The following is a 23,090-nucleotide window of genomic DNA, read 5'->3' on the forward strand; positions in this document are numbered from 1 at the left end:
AATGGCTGTCTGAGGAGGACTTACAAACAGCTGTGAACAGAAGGGAACCAAAAAGAAAAGAAGAAAAGGGAAAGATATATCGATTTGAATGCAGAGTTCCAAAGAATAGCAAAGAGAGATCAGAAAGACTTCCTCAGCGATTAATGCAAAGAAATAGAGGAAAACAATAGAATGGAAAGGCTGGAGATCTCTTCAAGAAAATTAGAGATACCAAGGGAACATTTCATGCAAAGATGGGCTCAATAAAGGACAGAAATGGTATGGACCTAACAGAAGCAGAAGATATTAAGAAGAGGTGGCAAGAATACATGGAAGAACTATGCAAAAAAGATCTTCACAACCCAGATAATCACGATGGTGTGATCACTGACCTAGAGCCAGACATTCTGGAATGTGAAGTCAAGTGGGCCTTAGAAAGCATCACTATGAACAAAGCTAGTGGAGGTGATGGAATTCCAGTTGAGCTATTCCAAATCCTGAAAGATGATGCTGTGACAGTGCTGCATTCAACATGCCAGTAAATCTGGAAAACTCAGCAGTGGCCACAGGACTGGAAAAGGTCAGTTTTCATTCTGATCCCAAAGAAAGACAATGCCAAAGAATGCTCAAACTACCGCACAATTGCACTCAACTCACATGCTAGTAAAGTAATGCTCAAAATTCTCCAAGCCAGGCTTCAGCAATATGTGAACTGTGAACTTCCAGATGTTCAAGCTGGTTTTAGAAAAGGCAGAGGAACCAGAGATCAAATTGCCAACATCTGCTGGATCATGGAAATAGCAATAGAGTTCCAGAAAAACATTTATTTCTGCTTTGTTGACTATGCCAAAGCCTTTGACTGTATGAATCATAATAAACTGTGGAAAATCCTGAAAGAGATGGGAATACCAGACTACCTGACCTGACTCTTGAGAAACCTATATGCAGGTCAGGAAGCAACAGTTAGAACTTGACATGGAATGACATACTGTTTTCAAATAGGAAAAGGAGTACGTCAAGGTTGTATATTGTCACCCTGCTTATTTAACTTATATGCAGAGTACATCATGAGAAAGGCTGGGTTGGAAGAAGCACAAGCTGGAATCAAGATTGCCAGGAGAAATATCAATAACCTCAGATATGCAGATGACACCACCCTTATGGCAGCAAGTGAAAAGAACTAAAGAGCCTCTTGATGAAAGTGAGAAAGGAGAGTGGAAAAGTTGGCTTAAAGCTCAACATTCAGAAAACGAAGATCATGGCATCTGGTCCCATCACTTCATGGGAAATAGATGGGGAAACAGTGGAAACAGTGGCTGACTTTATTTTTCTGGGCTCCAAAATCACTGCAGATGGTGACTGCAGCCATGAAATTAAAAGATGCGTACTCCTTGGAAGGAAAGTTATGACCAACCTAGACAGCATATTAAAAAGCAGAGACATTACTTTGACAACAAAGGTCCATCTAGTCAAAGCTATGTATGGTTTTTCCAGTAGTCATGTATGGATGTGAGAGTTGGATTGTAAAGAAAACTGAGTACAGAAGAATTGATGCTTTTGAACTGTGGTGTTGGAGAAGACTCTTCAGAGTCCCTTGGACTGCAAGAAGATCCAACCAGTCCATCCTATAGGAGATCAGTCCTGGGTGTTCATTGGAAGGACTGATATTGAAGCTGAAACACCATTACTTTGGCCACCTGATATGAAGAACTGACTCATTTGAAAAGACCCTGATGCTGGGAAAGATTGAGGGCAGGAGGAGAAGGAGACAACAGAGGATGAGATCGTTGGATGGCTTCACCGACTCAATGGACATGATTTTGGGTGAACTCTGGGAGTTGGTGATGGATGCGGGGCCTGGTGTGCTGTGGTTCATGGGGTTGCAAAGAGTCAGACATGACTGTGTGACTGAACTGAACTGAACTGTATCCTTTTTTTAGATTCCACATATTAACAATATCAAAAGATATTTGTCTTTATGTCTGTCTTACTTCATTCAGTATGACAATCTCTAAGTCCATCCATGCTGCTGCAGATGGCATTCTGTTTTTTTCAATGACTGAGTACTAGTCTGTTGACATCTTCTTTATCAATTCCTCTGTTGATGGACATTTAGGTTGCTTCCATGCCCTGGATATTGTAAATAGAGCTGCAATGAACAAAGTGGTGCATATGTCTTTTTGAATTATGGCTTCCGCTGAGTATATGCTCAGGAATGTGATTGTTGGGTCATATGGTAGTTCTATTTTTAATTTTTAAGGAACTTCCATATAGTTCTCCATAGTGGCTATACCAATTAACATTCCAGCCTGCAGTGTAGGAGGAATCCCTTTTTTTCCATGCCCTCTTCAGCATTTATTGTTTGTAGTTTTTTTGGTGATGGACATTTTGACCAGTGTGAGGTGAAACCTCATTGAAGTTTTGGTTGATTCCCACTTCTCTAATTATTAGTAATTTTTATATGACAAAGGAGCTATGACTATATAATGGAGAAAAGACATTTTATTCAAAAAATGGTGCTGGAAAAACTGGACAACTATATGTAAAAGAATGAAATTAGAACAGTCCCTAATACTACACACAGAAATAGAATCAAAATGGATTACAGGCCTAAGTGTAAGGCCAGAAACTCTTTGAGGAAAATATAAGCAGATCACTCTTGAACATAAATTGCAGTAAAATCCTTTTGATTCGAGTAAGAAAATAAAAACAAGAATAAACAAATGGGATTTAATTAAACTTAAAAGCTTTTGCACAGCAGAGGAAACCATAAGCAAAACAAAAAGACAACACTCAGAAGGGGAAAATATTTGCAAACAAAACAACTAATAAGGAATTAATCTCCAAAATAGACAAACAGCTCATGCAACTCAAAAAGAAAAAAGAAAGAAAGAAAGAAAACAAGTAACACAATCAAGAAATGAGTGGAAGATCTAAATAGATACTTCTCCAAAGAAAACCAATAGATGGCCCAAAAGCACATGAAAAGATGTTCAAAATCCATTTTCCCGATCTTGAATGGTTTATTAACCAGTTTGATATGTCTAGGAGCAGTGAGAACAGGCTTCCCTGGCTTGTATTTCTCACAAGAGGGACAAGTGAGGTAGGTATTTTATCGCCTTGTGAAGTTTCTGATGGATAATGATTGATGAATGCTATGATTTTGTTAGTAGAACAATGGTTTAATACATGTACATTGGTGAGTGGTAGCGATTTTAGTCTCTGGTAGGAGTGGGTTGTTACTTGGTCCAAACCAGAGTTTTCCATTTTTTTTTAAACCAGCAACTCTTGAATTTTCAATCTTGTTTTTCCTTTCCTGAGGTAATTTTTGGCCTATCTAGCTAGTTTTTCTGAGTTGTCATTTGGAAAAATATCCTTTTGGACCATTACAGAGGTTTGGTTACTGTTAGCCCCTTTAACGGAGAGGGCAATGGCACCCCACTCCAGTACTCTTGCCTGGAAAATCCCATGGATGGAGGAGCCTGGAGGACTGCAGTCCGTGGGGTCGCTGAGGGTCAGACACGACTGAGTGACTTCACTTTCACTTTTTACTTTCATGTATTGGAGAAGGAAATGGCAACCCACTCCAGTGTTCTTGCCTGGAGAATCCCAGGGACAGGGGAGTCTGGTGGGCTGCTGTCTATGGGGTCGCACAGAGTTGGACACGACTGAAATGACTTAGCAGCAGCAGCAGCCCCTTTAAGGGAATCACTTCTTGTGGAAATATGAGTAAGGTGATTTTCCTTAGCTTCCAGAGAATAAAATATAGAATTCCCCAGAATCTTAATAATAGGCAAAGCAGCAGGTAAAACTATTACACTTAGTAGTTCATGCGCATGTGTGCATGCATGCTAAGTTACTTCAGTCATGTCCAACTCTTTGCGACCTTATGGATTCCTCTTTCCATGGGATTCTCCAGGCAAGAATACTTGAGTGGTTGCTGTGCCCCACTCCAGGGAATCTTCCCAGCTCAGGGAATCTTCCCAACTCAGGGAATCTTCCCAACGCAGGGATTGAATCTTCATCTCTTATGTCTCCTGCATTGGCAGGCGGGTTCTTGACCTCTAGTGCCATCCAGGAATCCCAATTAATGAATGCAAAGGGTGTTTTAAATTTTATTTCTGCTGGAAGTAAGGAAGTCACACTGCTTCTACAACATTCCAAAATCACGAGCCACTACCAAAGCATGCCTACTATCGGTATAAGTACTAGGAGAAGGCTATGGCACCCCACTCCAGTACTCTTGCCTGGAAAATCCCATGGAAGGAGGAGCCTGGTAGGCTGCAGTCCACGGCGTTGCAAAGAGTCGGACAAGATTGAGTGACTTCCCTTTCACTTTTCACTTTCATGCATTGGAGAAGGAAATGGCAACCCACTCCAGGAGAGCTCCAGGGACGAGGGAGCCTGGTGGGCTGCCATCTATGGGGTCACACAGAGTCGGACACGACTGAAGTGACTTAGCAGCACAAGCCAATTGAAGAGGGTATAATTCAGTTTATTGTTCTGAAATGTGCTGTGCTGTGCTTAAGTTGCCGAGTCATGTCCAACTCTTTGAGACCCCCATGGACTGTAGCCTGCCAGGCTCCTCTGTCCATGGGCTTCTCTAGGCAAGAATACTGGAGTGGGTTGCCATACCTCCTCCAGGAGATCTTCCCAGCCCAGGTGTTGAACCTAGGTCTCCCACACTTCAGGAATATTCTTTACTGTCTGAGTCACAGGGAAGCCCAGTTCTACCCTCTAGACCAGAGTTACAAAGGAGTGTCTTTCTCTTTTAAAGGTTTGCATTGGAAAGGTAGCATTTCACAATCTTGAATACTCCCAAGATTTGAAACTCTGATTTTGTTCAGACCAAATATATAATTATTTAATAATTATTAAAGCAATAATTATGGATATTCATATTAAAATGGGATTTGCAACTTATTTTCCAGAGGAAGAGGAAGATGTCATAATTAAAATACAATGATTTGAAAAAACAAAATATGCTCAAACTGGGAGTAGACTGTAGTTTTGATTTTCTATAGTACTAGTCGTTGGAATTTCTTTTATCAGATCAGATCAGATCAGTCGAAATAAAAATGCAGCTAAAACTTGTAGTGGAAGCAAATTTAATATGTTAAACAAACATTCCAATAAAGATTTTAGGTAGCATGTATTAATTGCGTGCTAGGTTCGAGCTCCTAATACCAATTTCTAGAATTACTATATGTTTTGGAAACTTGGTTATACTTTTTTCAGGTATGTTTTACCTGCTTTAAATTTTCAGCTTCTGATTCCACCCTCCTTCCTGCTCCCCTGCTAGATTTAAAGAGGTGACATATATTTGCTAACACTGTTCTTCTACTGTCTCCATTAAAATATTGCAATTAGCTTCTTCAACTCTGTCAAATTACTTAAATGGCACAAGTATTTTAAAGTGAATTATTGGACCTTAAGGCTATATTTATTAACACAAAACAATAACAATAAGTTGACCACATTGTGCTTAAGTAGCCATAGGTAAAGGTGCTGCCTCAAAGACAAAAGGAGCTGCAATAGCATACTCAGCAGATTTGCCAAGTCACTTTTCAAATAAGAACTATAAGTAAGTCATAAGAAGTCAGTGTTACCCAAGGGAAATTCCTGCAGGTTATTGTGAGGAGTCGGGAGACGGTGCATCAGTGTGAAGTGGCCATGAGACACTTTGTCAGTGACATAGGGTAGAAGAGGAGCAGGGTGAAGGTTTTTTGAATCTTGAGTTTTAAGCCAGCTTTTTCACTCTCTTTTACCTTCATCAAAAGGCTCTTTAGTTCCTCTTTGCTTTCTGCCGCTAAAGTGATTTCATCTGCATATCTGCAGTTGTTGGTATTTCTCCTGAAAATCTTGAGTCTAGTTAATGATTCATTCAGTCTGGCATTTTGCATGATATATTCTGCATATAAGTAAGTTAAATAAGATGGGTGACAACATACAGCCTTGATACACTATTTTCCCAGTTTTGAACCAGTCCATTGTTCCATGTAAGGTTCTAACAGCTTTTTCTTGCCCTTCATGTAAGTTTCTCAGGAGATGGATAAGGTAGTCTGGTATTCCCATTTCTTTAAGAATTCTTCACAGTTTGTTGTGATCCACACAGTAGAGACTGTGTTCAATGAAGTATAAATAGATGCTTTTCTGGAATTCTCTTGCTTTTTCTATGATCTGAAGGATATTGGCCGTTTGGTTCCTCTGCCTTTTCTGAATCCAGCTGGTACATCTGGAAGTTCTTGGTTCACCTACTGTTGAAGCTTAGCTTGAAGGATTTTGAGCATTACCTTGCTAGCATGTGAAATAAGTGCAATTGTATGGTAGTTTGAACATTATTTGGCATTGCTCTTCTTTGGACTTAGAATGAAAACTGACCTTTTCCTGTCCTACAGCCACTGCTATTTTCCAAATTTGCTCACATATTGAGTGTAGAACTTTAACAGTATCTTCTTTTAGGATTTAAAATAGCTCAGCTGGAATTCCATCACCTCCACTAGCTTTGTTGGTAGTAATGCTTCCTAAGGCCCATTTGACTTCACACTCCAGATTGTCTGGCTCTAGGTGGGTGACCACATCATCATGGTTATCTGGGTCATTAAGAGCTTTTTTGTATAGTTCTTCTGTGTATTCTTGCCACCTCTTCTTAATCTCTTCTGCTTCTTTTAGTTCCTTACTGTTTCTGTCATTTATTGTGCCCACCTTTGCAAGAAATGTTCCTTTGTTATTTCCAATTTTCTTGGAGATCTCTAGTCTTTCCCATTCTATTGGTTTCCTCTATTTCTTTGGATTGTTTACTTAAAGCTATTTTATTTCTTCTTGTAATTCTCTGGAACTCTTCGTTCAGTTGGGTATATCTTTCCTTTTCTCCTTTGCCTTTTTCTTCTCTTCCTTTCTCAGCTATTTGTAAAGTCCTCCTCAGCCAACCCTGGTGTCTCAGATGGTAAAGAATCTGCCTGCAACGCAGGAGAATGGGGTTTGAATCTTGAGTTGCGAAGATCCTCTGGGGGAGGGCATGGCAAACTACTCTAGTATTCATGCCTGGAAAATCCCTATGGACAGAGAGGCCTGGTGGACTGCAGTCCAGGGCTACAGTCCATGGGATCCCAAAGAATCAGACACGCCTGAGCGATTAAGCACAGCACACAGCTTAGTCAACCACTTTGTCTTCTTGCATTCAGTCAGTTCAGTCACTCAGTCATGTCCAGCTCTTTGTGACCACATAGACTCTAGTGTCAGAGTCCAGCTCCAGCAGCCAGGGAATCAGCCTGAAGGGATGGACAGTGTCGGTGAGTAATGATGCAGCCTCTCACTTAGTTTTTTTGGGCTGCATGTTTATTTCAAGCTTTAGACTCTCTTTTATACTTTTACAAAAGCATTAGGTCAGAGGTTTGACATTTTCAATTTCCCCTCACGCAGACTTATTGTCTGCATAAATCATTGTTGCCCTTCAAGCAGAGTTTCTGCTTCAGCGGTTCTCTCAGAATTGTGTTTACTTTAAGTCGTGATTACATTGTAACTCATGCTTATGTCTAGGCTGCATACCACAACCCTCAGTTTATTTCTTATCTTTCTAAATCCTGTTTGCCCCTAGTATCCTGAGCTCACTATCTCTTAAAAAGGCTTCTAGCTATTAATATCTGTAAAATTCCTAATCTCTATAAGCTATAGTATAATATGCTAACATTACAACATTCCTTAAATCTTTAGCTTCTAACTATTTTTAATTATTCCTAAGCCCTAAATTCAGCAAACTCCTTTGCCATAAACATTTCCCTCACAAATAAGTTTCAGATAACAATCCTTCCCATGGTCTCAAGCTGCAGCCTACGTGCGCATCCTGGAACACTCTTTTGTAAAGATCCTTGAACAAATGTCAATGATTAACTTTATGAATTATTCTCTGAGCACAACTGAAGAAGGCTTTGTGCCTTCTCATGCTCCTCTCAAGAACAATAAGCACCTTAATATTCCTTTCAGTCAACTCAGCGAGGAAAGGAAAAAACAAGTTAGAATCACAAGGCCTAACTCCTTCATCCCGGGTCCGTGCCTGCAGGACAAGGAGAGGGAATTGGGGCCGTGCCTCCATTTTGTCAGTAATGCCTAATGTGGCTCCCAACATCTCCCCCTTTTTTATTTTTTTAGAGCATAAGTATGAAACTCAGTAGATAGAACAGAAACACTTTGGTTGAGTATTCTGTAAAGGCACGGGGCTATTACACAAATCAGAACTAATAGGCTTAAGCACATAGCCGCATTAATCATTATTGTAGAAAAGGATCCATGGGAAAGATACCCCTCTAGATTTTCAAAAAGGGAATTAGAAAGCCATTGAGAGGAAAAGTCAGACTCTGCCTGCTTCAAATTCTGAATATCCTGATGTAACTTAGAAATATCAATACTAAAATCTGAATGACTCCAGATGCCTAAAATATGATTCTTAATGCATTCCCAAGAATGTATGGACTCATTCACTTGTAGAGGGGTAATGCACATCCATTTAAATTCAGCATGGCACCTTAAAGACAACTTAATTCTTAAATTTGTAATTTCTTGCCCCATAAGCATGACTGCTTCTTCTAAAGCATTGACCTTATTTTCTATTTTCTTATCTATAATTTCCTGTGTAGAACTACAGAGACGTTTTTGGACAGCTGATCGACAAATGATGCAGTATGCACTTCTTTTGACAGGGCAATAGCAGAAACCGTAACTGAAGCAATTATGGCAATCAAGGCAGTTATTCCTACAATCAGAGCTGCAATGAATCTCTTAGGTCGAGAAATCAAGCCATTAAATTCATATAAAACTTTCAATGCATAATCATCAAACCATTGCCCCTCTAATTTTCCCTCATATTTGAAGGAATCTTCAAATATGGTGGTTGTTTTACAATCATCATAGCCTTATAATTATTATAATCATTCCTATCAACACAATTTGATATAAAAAAATTCACACACACAACATTGTAAACAGTTTCTCCTTCAAAAACTTCCAAATCACTCTGATTTCTGTCCAGCAAAAAGGCATAGGGAGAACGTACGCAGGCTTGTACAATATATCTTTGTTCATTTAAAGGTCTGTGTAAAATCACAGGTGCTATAGCAGCCAATAGAACAGGCTCCATCGAAACTCACTGAAGGAGTTTCCATCGAAACTCATTGAAGGAGGAACCCATCCATTAACATGCCACCTAATAATTGCTAAAGGATAAGGGATAAATGAATAATTTCATATAGATCTAAAAGGTTTTTTAAAAATCAAGTTCAATCATTTATCCGAATGATAGGGGCACCCCCATTTGGTCAGAAAATGTCTGGTGGTATCAATGGGAATAGGTCACCTTATGGCATACAAGCATTCTTTCCAATGAGGAAAGCCAGAAGTTCTGCTTATGCTTTCCCAGGCCTGCAGTCCTTGTTCATCAGAATCTGGAGTGGGGAGTGCACAGCTTTGAAAGTCCTTTAAATGAGGGGCTGCCTGTTTTATGGCATCAAATAGTCTTTCTTGTGCCCCTGGCATCAGAAGCTGTAAAGACCAAAAGTCTCTCTTGCCTTTGCTTCTCGGAGGATCAGTAAGCATGCCTTTCAAGGAAATGCTAACACATCCATTCAGAACTGGAGCTGATCCTTGTAAAGAGGAAGATATGGCAAAGCAAACAGGTGGATAAATGGACACGCCTGAAAAATTGAAGGAAGGGCTGACCACTGTTTTAGCATTATTGGGATAGATGGAAGCCCTGCCCAAAAGATGAGTATCATTAACAAAAACACGAATGGGCTCATTCATCCAATCAACAGGCTGAAAAGAAGGTGGATTAGGCAAATAGGCCCAATGAACTTTTTCTGCACTGGAGGGCCTCAGCTGACAAGCCAACACAGCAAGCATAGCCATAAACATTACCATAGGCATGGCCTCATGTCTCCCCCTTTCTATTAATTCTTCAGCCTGCTGAGCGAGACGTTTCAGCTGGCCCCAAGTTGGCACTGTGCTGCAGGTAGTTGTTTGAGTACGATGATGGTGATGAGGTGGAGCAGAATACGGTTGGACTCTATCAGCATGTCTCTCCTGAAATGCCAGGTGCCTGAAGCAATGTACTAGCAGTGAAGCCTCAGGTGAAGGGTCACTTGCCCTTCGGCTTCTCCTTGGGTCCCTCAGGTCTGGACTCGATGAGCTTCTGGTCTCCCCATCTTTCCTTGGTCCCGGACCCCAGGACCCCAGGGATCTCAGTGACCTTTGGGGTCTTGTGATCCTGGAGGTCTCATGGGACTGGACATGTGGAATCAGTCTGTCAGGAATCCAAACAGGAGAAGTGGAATCCTGTGGAAACACACAAGCATACCCTGTCCCGCAAGTTAACAGCACATCTGGCCCTTTCCACTTTCCGGTAAGGAAGTCTTTCCACTTAACCAGGGGCTGAGTTGTAGCCCCTTCAGGAATCCAGTGTCTCATCATTGCAGTCTGCCCCTGTGTGTCCACGTTTAAATGATTAATTACAAATAAAGCATGGTGTAGAACATGATGTGGAGAGGAATACTTAAATTCTCCCTGCCTTAATTTATTGATCTGATTTTTAAAAGTCTGGTGTGCCCTTTCCACTATGGCTTGGCCTTGGGGACTATAAGGTATTCCTGTTGAATGTACTATGGAAAGTTGCTGACAAAATCTCTTAAAAGCAGCAGAAGTATAAGCTGGAGCATTATCTGTTTTTATCTGTTCAGGGAGTCCTATTTGGGAAAAGCACTGAAACAAGTGCTGAATTACATCTTTTGCTGCTTTACCTGATCTAGCAGAGGCTATAATAACATGAGAAAAGGTAGCCACAGTAACATGCACAAAGGACAGTTTTCCAAAGGCTGGGATATGAGTTATGTCCATTTGCCAGAGAGCATTAGGCCTAAGGCCTCTGGGATTTACTCCTAATGGTAGAGATGGATTAAATATTGGGCAATTTGGACATAACTTAACTATTTGTCTAGCTACTTCCCTAGGGATATGAAATTCATACCTTAAACCAGCTGCATTTTGATGGTGAATTTTGTGAGAATTTTTGGCCTTGTTAATCTTTTTATGTAAGTTTAAAGCAATTACTTTAGTTAATGCATCTGCCAAAGCATTTCCTTCATGCAAAGGGCTGGGCAAGCCGGAATGAGCTCTAATATGTTCCACAAAATATTTCTTATCTCTATGTTTAATCTCCTTCTGTAAATCAGATAACAAGGAGAAGATGGTAGTTTTATTTTCCAGAATATTAGCAGTCTCAATATGAGAAAACAACCCTAGAATATATCAGAAGTCAGTCAAAAGATTGAAGGTATGGTCTCTTAAATGTTGAAAAGCCCAAATAACTGCTTGTAACTCAGCCCCCTGGGCAGATGTCTCTTCAGTTACCTGAACATGGGATTTTCCATTAATAATTGTGACTGCTTTACCATTAGAGGAACCACCTGTGAAAACTAAAATTGCCCCTTTCAAAGATTGGAAAGAAAATTTCTTTGGAAAAATTACTGGATGTATTTTCAAAAAATGCAAAAGGGGGCTTATAGCAAATGAAACAAAATTTGACCCCTGAAATCTATCAGGGCAACTTGCCAATCATCACTATTTTATAAAAGAAATTGTAGTTGATCCTTATTGAATGGAATCACTATATTTGCTCTTTCTTTTCCAAAAAGTTCCACACTTCTTTTTCTACCTTTTATAATTAATTATGCCACCAAGCTGGGATAAGACAAAACTATTTTTATTGGGGTCACTGGTAGATGAAACCATTCCAACGGGCCTTCTTTTTTCTTTTTTTTACTTTTTAACTTTACAACATTGTATTGGTTTTGCCATGTATCAACATGAATCTGCCACAAGTGTACACGTGTTCCCCATCCTGAACTCTCCTCCCTCCTCCCTCCCCGTACCATCCCTCTGGGTCGTCCCAGTGCACCAGCCTCAAGCATCCAGTATTGTGCATCGAACCTGAACAGGAGACTTGTTTCATATATGATATTATACATGTTTCAATGCCATTCTCCCAAATCATCCCACCTTCTCCCTTTCCCACAGGGTCCAAAAGACTGTTCTATACATCAGTGTCTCTTTTGCTATCTCGTATACAGGGTTATTGTTATCATCTTTCTAAATTCCCACAAGCATCTTGTAGGTGTATGCTCTGTGGTGAGAATAATTAAATCTCATCCTCTGGTAATACAAATCCTAATTAACTGATCATTTAAAGCGTCATCCACTTTAACAAGAGCCGACTCTGCCTCACTAGTCAATTTTCTCTTAGAACTGGGATTAGGATCGCCTTTTAAGCAATCAAACAGAGGCTTTAAATCTGTAGTAGTCAGTCTTAAATGTGGACATATCCAATGAATATCCCCTAATAATTTCTGGAAATCATTTAAAGTTAGTAAATGATCTCTCTGCAGCTGCAAAGGAGCATGACTCACAGTATGGGTATTTAATACCCTCCTTAAATAAGAAAAAGGAGGATTTACTGACCAACCTAGATAGCATATTCAAAAGGAGAGACATTACTTTGCCAACAAAGATTCGTCTAGTCAATGCTATGGTTTTTCCTGTGGTCATGTATGGATGTGAGAGTTGGACTGTGAAGAAGGCTGAGCACCGAAGAATTGATGCTTTTGAACTGTGGTGTTGGAGAAGACTCTTGAGAGTCCCTTGGACTTCAAGGAGATCCAACCAGTCCATTCTGAAGGAGATCAGCCCTGGGATTTCTTTGGAAGGAATGATGCTAAAGCTGAAACTCCAGTACTTTGGCCACCTGATGCGAAGAGTTGACTCATTGGAAAAGACTCTGATGCTGGGAGGGATTGGGGGCAAGAGGAGAAGGGGACGACAGAGGATGAGATGGCTGGATGGCATCACTGACTCAATGGACGTGAGTCTGGGTGAACTCTGGGAGTTGGTGATGGACAGGGAGGCCTGGCATGCTGCGATTCATGGGGTCGCAAAGAGTTGGACACGACTGAGTGAATGATCTGATCTGATCTGGAGCTATCTTTAAATCTCAGTTTTCCAAGGCCTCAAGCAATTCAGTTAAGATTTGTTGCAACAAGGCTCTGTCCTTATGAGCAGCCCAAATATCATCCATATAATGGATCAAATACAGATCTTTATACTTTCCTCTAACATTTTGCACAGCTTGGTCTATAAATTTCTGACACAAGGTGCAGCTATTTTTCATTCCCTGAGGCAAAACCTTCCATTGAAACCTTCTATCAGTTCAGTTCAGTTCAGTTGCTCAGTCATGTCTGACTCTTTGCAACCCCATGAATCACAGCACGCCAGGCCTCCCTGTCCATCACCAACTCCCGGAGTTCACTCAGACTCACATCCATCGAGTCAGTGATGCCATCCAGCCATCTCATCCTCTGTCGTCCCCTTCTCCTCCAGCCCTCAATCCCTCCCAGCATCAGAGTCTTTTTCAATGAGTCAACCCTTCCCATGAGGTGGCCAAAGTACTGGAGTTTCAGCTTTAGCGTCATTCCTTCCAAAGAAATCCCAGGGCTGATCTCCTTCAGAATGGACTGGTTGGATCTCCTTGCAGTCCAAGGGACTCTCAAGAGTCTTCTTCAAATTAGCTGAAGGGAGACTGAAAGCAAACTGTTTACAATCCTGATCAGCCAGGGGGATGGTAAAGAAACAATCCTGTAGATCTATAGCTATCACATTATATTGAAAGGGCACAGCCACTGGGGAAGGGAGGCCCAGATGGAGGGTCCCCATGTCTTCCATAGTTGCGTTTATAGCTCTCAAATCTTATAACAATCTCCATTTTCCTGATTTCTTCTTAATAACAAAAATAGGAGTGTTCCAGGGGATATTAAAAGGCTCTATGTGCCTGGCTGCCAGTTGTTCCATAACTAAATCCTCAGCTGCCTTCAGCTTTTCAGCTGTTAAGGGCCATTGCTCCACCCATACCGTATCATCAGATTCCAGGTAAGGGTCGGCAGCAAGAGCAACAGCCTCTAGGATAAATTTGAATATCCCAGACCTTCTCTATTCTCGTTAGGAACTGCTTCTAATGGAGAAACAATTCCTTGCTGATCTTTTCCAAGCCCCTTACCAGGATTATACCTCATTAGCAGCACTTGATTAGTAACCATTTCATCTGGGCTATATAAAAGCATTCCCATCTGAGATAATATATCTCTCCCCCACAAAGAAAAAGATAGTGAAGGAATCACATATGGACAAAAGGTGCCTTGTGCCCCCTTCTCATCTGACCATGTCAAAATTTTTGAGCTCTTAGCAACTGAGGGCACTGACCCTATTCCTACCAAGCTGGCACTGGTCAAGCGTGTTGGCCAGGAGGAGGGCCAGTCTTTTCCAGCTATGTTAGAGACGTCTGCTCTAGTATCTAACAGCCCTGACATTTTATTTCTTTGAATTAAAAGGTCTTTCAAAGGTCTTGAAGCTGTAATTTCCTGTACCCAAAAGGCTAGATTACTAGATCCAAATCCTCTGGGGCCCCTAGCTTGAGAAGACAAGGTTCTTCTTGTCTGATAATAAGGTAAAAGCAAAAGCTGTGCTATTCTTTGACCTTTATTAATTTGCACAGTTTTGGTAGGCGGCAAGATCAAAACTTTAATTTCCCCAGTATAATCAGAATCTACTACACCAGGCACCACAGAAATCCCTTGAAGGGAAAGCGAGCTACGCCCCAGCATAAGTCCTACAATGCCCTCAGGTAGGGGGCCAGACACTCCTGTTGGAATCGGAGTAACCGGTACATCAGGGGTCAATATTGCTGCTGTGGCGGAACTGAGGTCCAGTCCCACGCTCCCTGGGGTTGCTCTGAGGAGTTCAGAGACGGGACAAAGGGAGTAAAGGGATTCAACACAGCTGCCCTTATTGTTGTCTAGGGCTGGGGCTGCCCCTGCTGCCCATTTCCCTGAAACTGGGAAAAATTACTTCCCTGTACTTGGGGGGGTGAGCATAGTCCCATCCTTATGGAATTTAGATCTACAGTCTTTTGCCCAATGATACCCCTTCTGGCATCGGGGGCAAGGTGTCTTTGGGGGTTTGGTATTAGTCTGTATTGGCACAGCTTGTTGTCCCTGCTTGGCAGGACATTGCCAGCAAAAATGCCCAATTTGGCCACAAGAGAAACACCTTTTATTTGTAAAATCGTTTCCATTAGGATTAATCTTTTTTCTCATTCCCTGAATCACTTGGGCAGCTGTTTCTGCCTTCAAGGCTGTGGCTAAGGCAACCCCCTGCATAAAGGAGGTTCCTACTTCCTGGCAGGTCTGTATGTAAGTCCAAATACTTCCTTTACTTCCAACAGGTCTAAGCAAAGCCTGACAGAATTAGCATTCTAATAAGCCAATTGTTTAAGAACTATCTCTGCTGGCTCAGTACTCTTAATAGTTCTTTCTACAGCAGTTTTCAGTCTGGCCACAAAATCTTTGTATTTCTCATTGGGTCCCTGTTTGATATTACTCAGAGTGGATAATTTTCCATCTGAAGGGGGCAGAGGTTACCATGCCAAGACACCTATGGCCATAATCTGGTTAAGTGCTTGTTTAGACAACCTTGCTTGGGCTATGTTAGATTCGTATTCTCCATCTCCTTTTAATGCTGCAGATCCCACTGTCCTGAGCTGTGCATCATTAGAGGTTTTGTTTTCTGCTGACTGTAGTCTAGCCAACTTATCATACTCTGCCAACCACAGGAGGTACTCTCCTCCAGGAAGGCAAGCCTTCGCAACCATTCTCCGATCATATGGTGTCATCCATCTCTCAGCCAAGGCATCTAGCAGAGTAAGTGTATAAGGGGAGGTAGACCCGTAATCGTCAGGCTTGTTTAAGCTCTTTCAGTAGCTTATATGGGATTGGTTCCCATTTTCCTTTTTCCTCGTCATTCCCCTCCGTTTTGGTAAAAGCTACTGGAAAGGCCATAGAAAATTCCAAGTCTCCCGTTATTCCGCTTGCCTTCTAGCCTGGGTGAGGCCCCCCTGAGGGGGTTTACTCCAAGGAGCATGCTCTGCATATTGTGCACGCGTCTGCCTCAAAAGCTTTTTTGTTTCAGAAAAGTCTTCATCCTCCTCAGCCTCAGGCAATGCTCTGGGAGGCTTTGGGGGCAAACTGGGGAACTCCTGGGCCCTGGGAGGCACAAACGGAAGCAGCGGCGATTGCCTTAAATGAGAAAGTGGTGGATAAATATTTAAAGGTTTGCGTAGAGCGGGAGGGGGCTCGCTAGGGTGCCCGGCTGCAGTGTCCGGCAAGTCCTTTCCTTCCTCAGGAGGTAAAGCACAGTCTCTCTCCTCTTCTTCATCAGTGGCAGAAAACATGATCTGCACAGAAAGCGGAGACCCACCATTCACCGCTGCAGCCTCTCCCATAGGCTGTCTAACAGCCTCATGCCGGGGGTCCAGGAATCTCTAATCATATTCCACAGAGCAAAAGCATCTACATGAACCTTTTCTGGCCCATGCAAAGTATAAAACAAATGTAACTAATCTCCAACCTTAGTCCAGGTTTCTAGATATACGGTGCCCTCCTCAAGAAATCATGGGCATTGCTCTTGGACAAAAATTAGAAATTTAGACAGTCTTCCTGTACTTACTTAAATGCCTCTATGGGCTAACATGTGAAGTGATATTTCAATAAACATTTGTCTATTCTTAGATGCAGAGAGATCCATTCTCCTAGAGAATATTCTTATTCCTTCTGTACCCTCCTCACCCTGCCTGAACTGCAGAGGGTTGCCTGCCACCCACAGGTAAAATCCTAACCGCCCCACGTTACAATCATGAAGTTACTTACCCTTCAGATGTTTGATGTCCCTGTTTGGGCGCCACCTGCTGGAGTCCAGCTCCAGCAGCCAGGGAATCAGCCTGAGGGGATGGGCAGTGTGGGTGAGTAACAGTGCAGCCTCTCATTTAGTTTTTTTGAACTGCATGTTTATTTCAAGCTTTAGACTCTCTTTTATACTTTTACAAAAGCATTAGGTCAGAGGTTTGACATTTTCAATTTCCCCTCACCCAGATTTATTGTCTGCATAAATCATTGTTGCCCTTCAAGAAGAGTTTCTGCTTCAGCGGTTCTCTCAGAATTGTTTACTTTAACTCGTGATTACATTGTAACTCGTGCTTATGTCTAGGCTGCATACCACAACCCTCAGTTTATTTCTTATCTTTCTAAATCCTGTTTGCCCCTAGTACTCTGAACTCACTATCTCTTAAAAAGGCTTCTAGCTATTAATATCTGTAAAATTCCTAATCTCTATAAGTTATAGTAAAATATGCTAACATTACAACAGTCCTTAAATCTTTAGCTTCTAACTATTTTTAATTATTCCTAAGCCCTAAAGTGGAGAGTGAAAAAGTTGGCTTAAAGCTCAACATTCAGAAAACGAAGATCATGGCATCTGGTCCCATCACTTCATGGGAAATAGATGCGGAAACAGTGGAAACGGTGTCAGACTTTATGTTTTTGGGCTCCAAAATCACTGCAGATGGTGACTGCAGACACGAAATTAAAAAAAAGCTTACTCCTTGAAAGGAAAGCTATGACCAACCTAGATAGCATGTTCAAAAGCAGAGACATTACTTTGCCAACAAAGGTCCGTCTAGTCAAGGTTATGGTTTTTCCAGTGGTCATGTATGGATGTGAGAGTTGGACTGTGAAGAAGGCTGAGCACCGAAGAATTGATGCTTTTTAAGTGTGGTGTTGGAGAAAACTCTTGAGAGTCCCTTGGACTGCAAGGAGCTCCAACCAGTCCATTCTGAAGGAGATCAGCTCTGGGATTTCTTTAGAAGGAATGATGCTAAAGCTGAAACTCCAGTACTTTGGCCACCTCATGCGAAGAGTTGACTCATTGGAAAAGACTCTGATGCTGGGAGGGATTGGGGGCAGGAGGAGAAGGGGATGACAGAGGATGAGATGGCTGGATGGCATCACTGACTTGATGGACATGAATCTGAGTGAACTCTGGGAGTTGGTGATGGACAGGGAGGCCTGGCGTGCTGCGATTCATGGGGTCACAATGAGTCAGACATGACTGAGTGACTGAACTGAGCTGAACTGATGGGACCAGATGCCTTGATCTTAGTTTTATGAATGTTGAGTTTCAAGTTAACTTTTCACTCTCCTCTCACTTTCATCAAGAGGCTCTTTAGTTCTTCTTCACTTTCCACCATAACAGTGGTGTCATCTGCATATCTAAGGTTATTGATTCCAGTTTGTGCTTCACCCAGCCTGGCATTTTGCATACTGTACTCTGCATATAAGTTAAATAAGCAGGGTGACAATATACAGCCTTGAAATTATTCTTTCCCTATTTGCAACTAGTCTATTGTTCCATGTCCAGTTCTAACTGTTGCCTTTTGAACTGCATACAGATTTCTCAGAAGACAGGTAAGGTGGTTTGGTATTCCTATTTCTTGAAGAATTTTCCACAATTTACTGTGATCTACATAGTCAAAGGCTTTGGTGTAGTCAATAAAGCAGAAGTAGATGTTTTTCTGGAACTCTCTTGTTTTTTGATCATCCAACATATGTTGGCAATTTGATCTCTGGTTCCTTTGCCTTTTCTAAATTCAGCTTGAACATCTGGGAGTTCATGCTTCATGTACTGTTTAGGCCTGACTTGAAAAATTTTGAGCCTTACTTTGCTAGTGTATGAGATGAGTGCAATTGTGTGATAGTTTGAGCATTCTTTGGCATTGCCTTTCTTTGGGATTGGAATGAAAACTGACCTTTTCCAGTCCTGTAGCCACTGCTGAGTTTTCCAAATTTGTTGGCATATTGAGTGCAGCACTTTGACAGCATCATCTTTTAGGATTTGAAATAGCTCAGCCGGAATTCCATCACCTCCACTAGCTTTGTTTGTAATGATGCTTCCTAAGGCCCACTTGACTTTCCATTCCAGGATGTCTGGATCGAGGTGACTGATACATCATTTTGATTATCGGAGTCTTGAAAATCTTTTTTGTATAGTTCTTCTGTGTATGCTTGTCACATCTTCTTAATATCTTCTGCTTCTGTTAGGTCCATACCATTTCTGTCCTTTATTGTACCCATCTTTGCATGAAATGTATCTTTGGTGTCTTTAATTTTATTGAAGGGATCTCTAGTCTTTCCTGTTCTATTGGTTTCCTCTATTCCTTTTCATTGATCACTGAGGAAGGCTTTCTTATCTCTCCTTACTATTCTTTGGAGCTCTGTGCTCAGATGGGTAGATCTTTTCTTTTCTCCTTTGCCTTTAGCGTCACTTCTTTTCTCAGCTATTTGTAAGGCCTCCTCAGACAACCATTTTACCTTTTTGCATATCTTTTTCTACAGGATGGTCTTGATCACTGCCTTCTGTACAATGTCATGAACCTCTTTCCCTAGTCCTTCAGGTACTCTATCTTTCAGGTCTAATCCCTTGAATCTATTTGTCATGTCTACTGTATAATTGTAAGGCATTTGATTTAGATCATACCTGAATGGTGTAGTGGTTTTCCCCACTTTATTCAACTTAAGTCTGAATTTGGCAATAAGCAATTCATGATCTGAGCCACAGTCAGCTCCCAGTCTTGTTTTCAGTGACCACATAGAGTTTCTCCATCTTCAGCTGCAAAGAATGTAATCAATCTAATTTTGGTATTGGCCATCTCATGATATCCATCTGTAGAGTTGTCTCTTGTGTTGGTGGAAGAGGGTGTTTGCTATGACCAGTGAATTCTCTTGACAAAACTCTGTTAGCCTTTGCCCTGCTTCATTTTGTACTCCAAGGCCAAACTTGCCTATTACTCTAGGTATCTCTTGACTTCCTACTTTTGGATTCTAGTTCCCTATAATGAAAAGGACATCTCTTTTTTTTGGGTGTTAGTCCTATAAAATCTTGTAGGTCTTCATAGAGCAGTTCAACTTCAGCTTCTTCAGCATTCTTGGTTGGGGCATAGACTTGGATTACTGTGATATTGAATGGTTTGCCTTGGAAATGAACAGAGATTATTCTGTTGTTTTTGAGATTGAATCCAAGTACTGCATCTTGGACTCTTGCTGACTATGAGGACTACTCCATTTCTTCTAAGGGATTCTTGCCCACAGTAATAGATATATTGGTCATCTGAGTTAAATTCACCCATTCCAGTCCATTTTGGTTCACTGATTCCTAAAATGTCTTCTTGCATTAGGACACCATTAATTCCTATCTGGATCTAAGCATAACCCTTGCTTTGATATCAGATGCCCTAAATAAAAACCTGGGTTTGGTGGAACTGCAACTTTTCTTTGGTGACCCTAGCCCCTTTAAGGCTGAAATCTTTAGCAAATAAATGCTGTCTTCTTGTAATGAGGCTGGAGAAGGAGATTTGAAAAGCAAATCATTCACCTATTGCAACAAAGTAGATCCTCTCGGAAACACTTTATCATCCAGATCAGCCTCTAGAATTTGCTAGAAATAAGGACTCAGTTAAACCGAAAGCATTACTGTCCTTGTGAATTATTTTTTACCCCCAAATAGAGGTAAAATTTGGTTGGCTAGGGCTTATCTTCAGGTTCTGCGGTTAAAAAAACCTTCCTGCCAATACAGGAGACACAAGTACAATCCCTGATCCTGGAAGATCCCACATGCAGCAAAGCAACTAAGTCCATAAGTCTCAACTATTGAACCTGTGCTCAAGAGCCTGTGAACCACAACTACTGAACCCAGGTGCTACACACCCCTGAAGCCCATGCACTGTAGAGTCACCGTAGTGGTAAGTCCATTCACCACAACTAGAGACTAGCCCATGCAGCAGTGAAGACCCAGCATGGCCAAAAATAAATAATAAAATAAATATATAAAATTATTTTAAAAAGGTTGGCTAGCTTTATCGATAGAAATAATGAAAAATTTTACTTCCTAAAACCATTGCAGTTGAGATGTATTTCTGGTGGGAATGGATGTTGGTAAAGTATGAGGGTTAAGAAGAATAGTTTATCAAGGGAAAACAATGTTATTCATTGTTTCCAGATTCTGGACAAACACCCATCCTCAGACAGTAAGTTTTCTCACTGGTAATGGGAGTCCTATAAGGGCAAGTAAAAGGGATAATGAGATCTTGAGCTTTGTAATTTTTTAGTATGAGATTTTTGCCTTGCAGGGCTTCTTTACATGTATGTGTGTGTGTTTTCAGTCACTTTGTCTGACTCTTTGTGACTCTGTGGACTGTAGCCTGCTGAGCTCTTCTGTCCATAAGATTTTCCTAGCAAGAATACTAGAGTGGGTTGCCATTTCCTCCTTCAGAGGTCTTCCTGACCAAGGGATCCAACTCCCATCTCTTTTGTCTCCTTTCATTGGCAGGCAGATTCTTTACCACCGAGCCACCTGGGAAACCTCTTTGCTTATAGGATATTGTTTAATTTTGGAAACAGATTTTGAGGCATCTACATAAATTTTGATTAGAGGTGCCTTCTGAATTTGCCAATATCAGTTGGAGATTTTTCCCATAAAATCTGTGGTGGTGGTACTGGGCATATACCTGGAGAAAATCACAATTGAAAAAGACACATGTACACCAATGTTCATTACAGAACTATTTACTATAGCTAGGAAATGGAAACAACTTAAATGTTTAACAACAGATGAATGGAAGAGAAGTTGTTGTACATATACACAATGGAATATTACTCAGCCATAAAAAGGAATGCATTTGAGTCAGTTCTGATGAGGTGTATGGACCTAGAGCCTGTTATACAGAGTGTAGTAACTCAGAAAGAAAAAAAAAAAACAAATATTGTATATTAACACATATATATGGAATCTGGAAAAATGTTACTGATGAATGTATTTTCAGGGCAGGAATATAGATGCAGACATACAGTACAGACTTTTGGACATAGCGGGGGAAGAAGAGTGTGGACAAATTGATAGAGTAGCACTGAAACATATACATTACCATATGTAAAATAGATAGCTAATGGTTAGTTGCTGTATAAGATAGAAAGTGCAACCTGTTACTCTGTGACAACCTAGAGGGATGGGATGGGGTGGAGAGTGGAAGGGAGATTCAAGAAGGAAGGAACAAATGTATACTTATGGTTGATTCACAGTGCTATATAGCAGAAACCAACACAATATTGTAAAGTAATTATTCTCCAATTAAAACTAAAAAATTACATACCTGAAAGGCAAAAGTAAAGAGTTACAGTTGATTCAATAGGGACAAATAATCAGTCTTTCCAGAATCAGCTCTAGTACTGTCATAAATAGAGCAAATAAGAGATGCCAAAGGGTCTACTTATTTAGAGTGGTTGCTTTGATGACTATTGTCAAATTCTAGGATTATTTGTACTTTCTGGGAAGGATTCAACATGTTAATTATCTAAGAACTCTTGGCATAATAATGGGTAATGGCATAAAAACTAAGGAGATGCAGATGTGTATATCTTAAATGGTAGAAAACAAAATGGTATAGATTCAGAAACAAAAATCTTTTGAGGGTCAATATTGATCTCCATTAACTGAACGTTTTAGTACCCTGAGGCTGGGTCTGCTTTATAGTAGTGGCTTGAGAATCAAGGATGTAGATCCTGTATTAGTTATAATTGGAAGACATCTACCTCCAATCTGGAGTAAAGTTTCTCCAAGCCAATTAGAAGAGAATTGGGAAGATCACCTCTAGTGCTTTGGATCCCTATCATTGAGAATTGAGAAGACAATATTTGAAAGACCAAAGACCATTTAGAGGTCTGAAGGTACCTAAAGTGCTTTGTTGTTGTTGTTCAGTTGCTCAGTTGCGTCTGACTCTGTGAGCCCATGGATTGCAACATGCCAGACTTCCCTTTCCTTCACAGTCTCCCGGATCTTGCTCAAACTCATGTCCATTGAGTTGGTGATGCAATCCAACTATCTCATCCTGTGTTATATCCTTCTCCTCCTGCCTTCAATCTTTCCCACAATCAGGGTTGTTGTTTTTTCTTTTCTAATGAGTCAGCTCTTCACAACAGGTGGCCAAAGGATTGGAGATTCAGCTTCAGCATCAGCCCTTCCAATGAATATTCAGGGTTGATTTCCTTAAGGATTGACTGGTTTGATCTTGCAGTCCAAGGGACTATCAAGAGTCTTCTCGAATCCCACAGTTTAAAAATATCAGTTCTTTGGCACTG

Source organism: Bubalus bubalis, chromosome 12 (genome assembly GCF_019923935.1).
Source record: "Bubalus bubalis isolate 160015118507 breed Murrah chromosome 12, NDDB_SH_1, whole genome shotgun sequence".
NCBI lineage: Eukaryota > Metazoa > Chordata > Mammalia > Artiodactyla > Bovidae > Bubalus > Bubalus bubalis.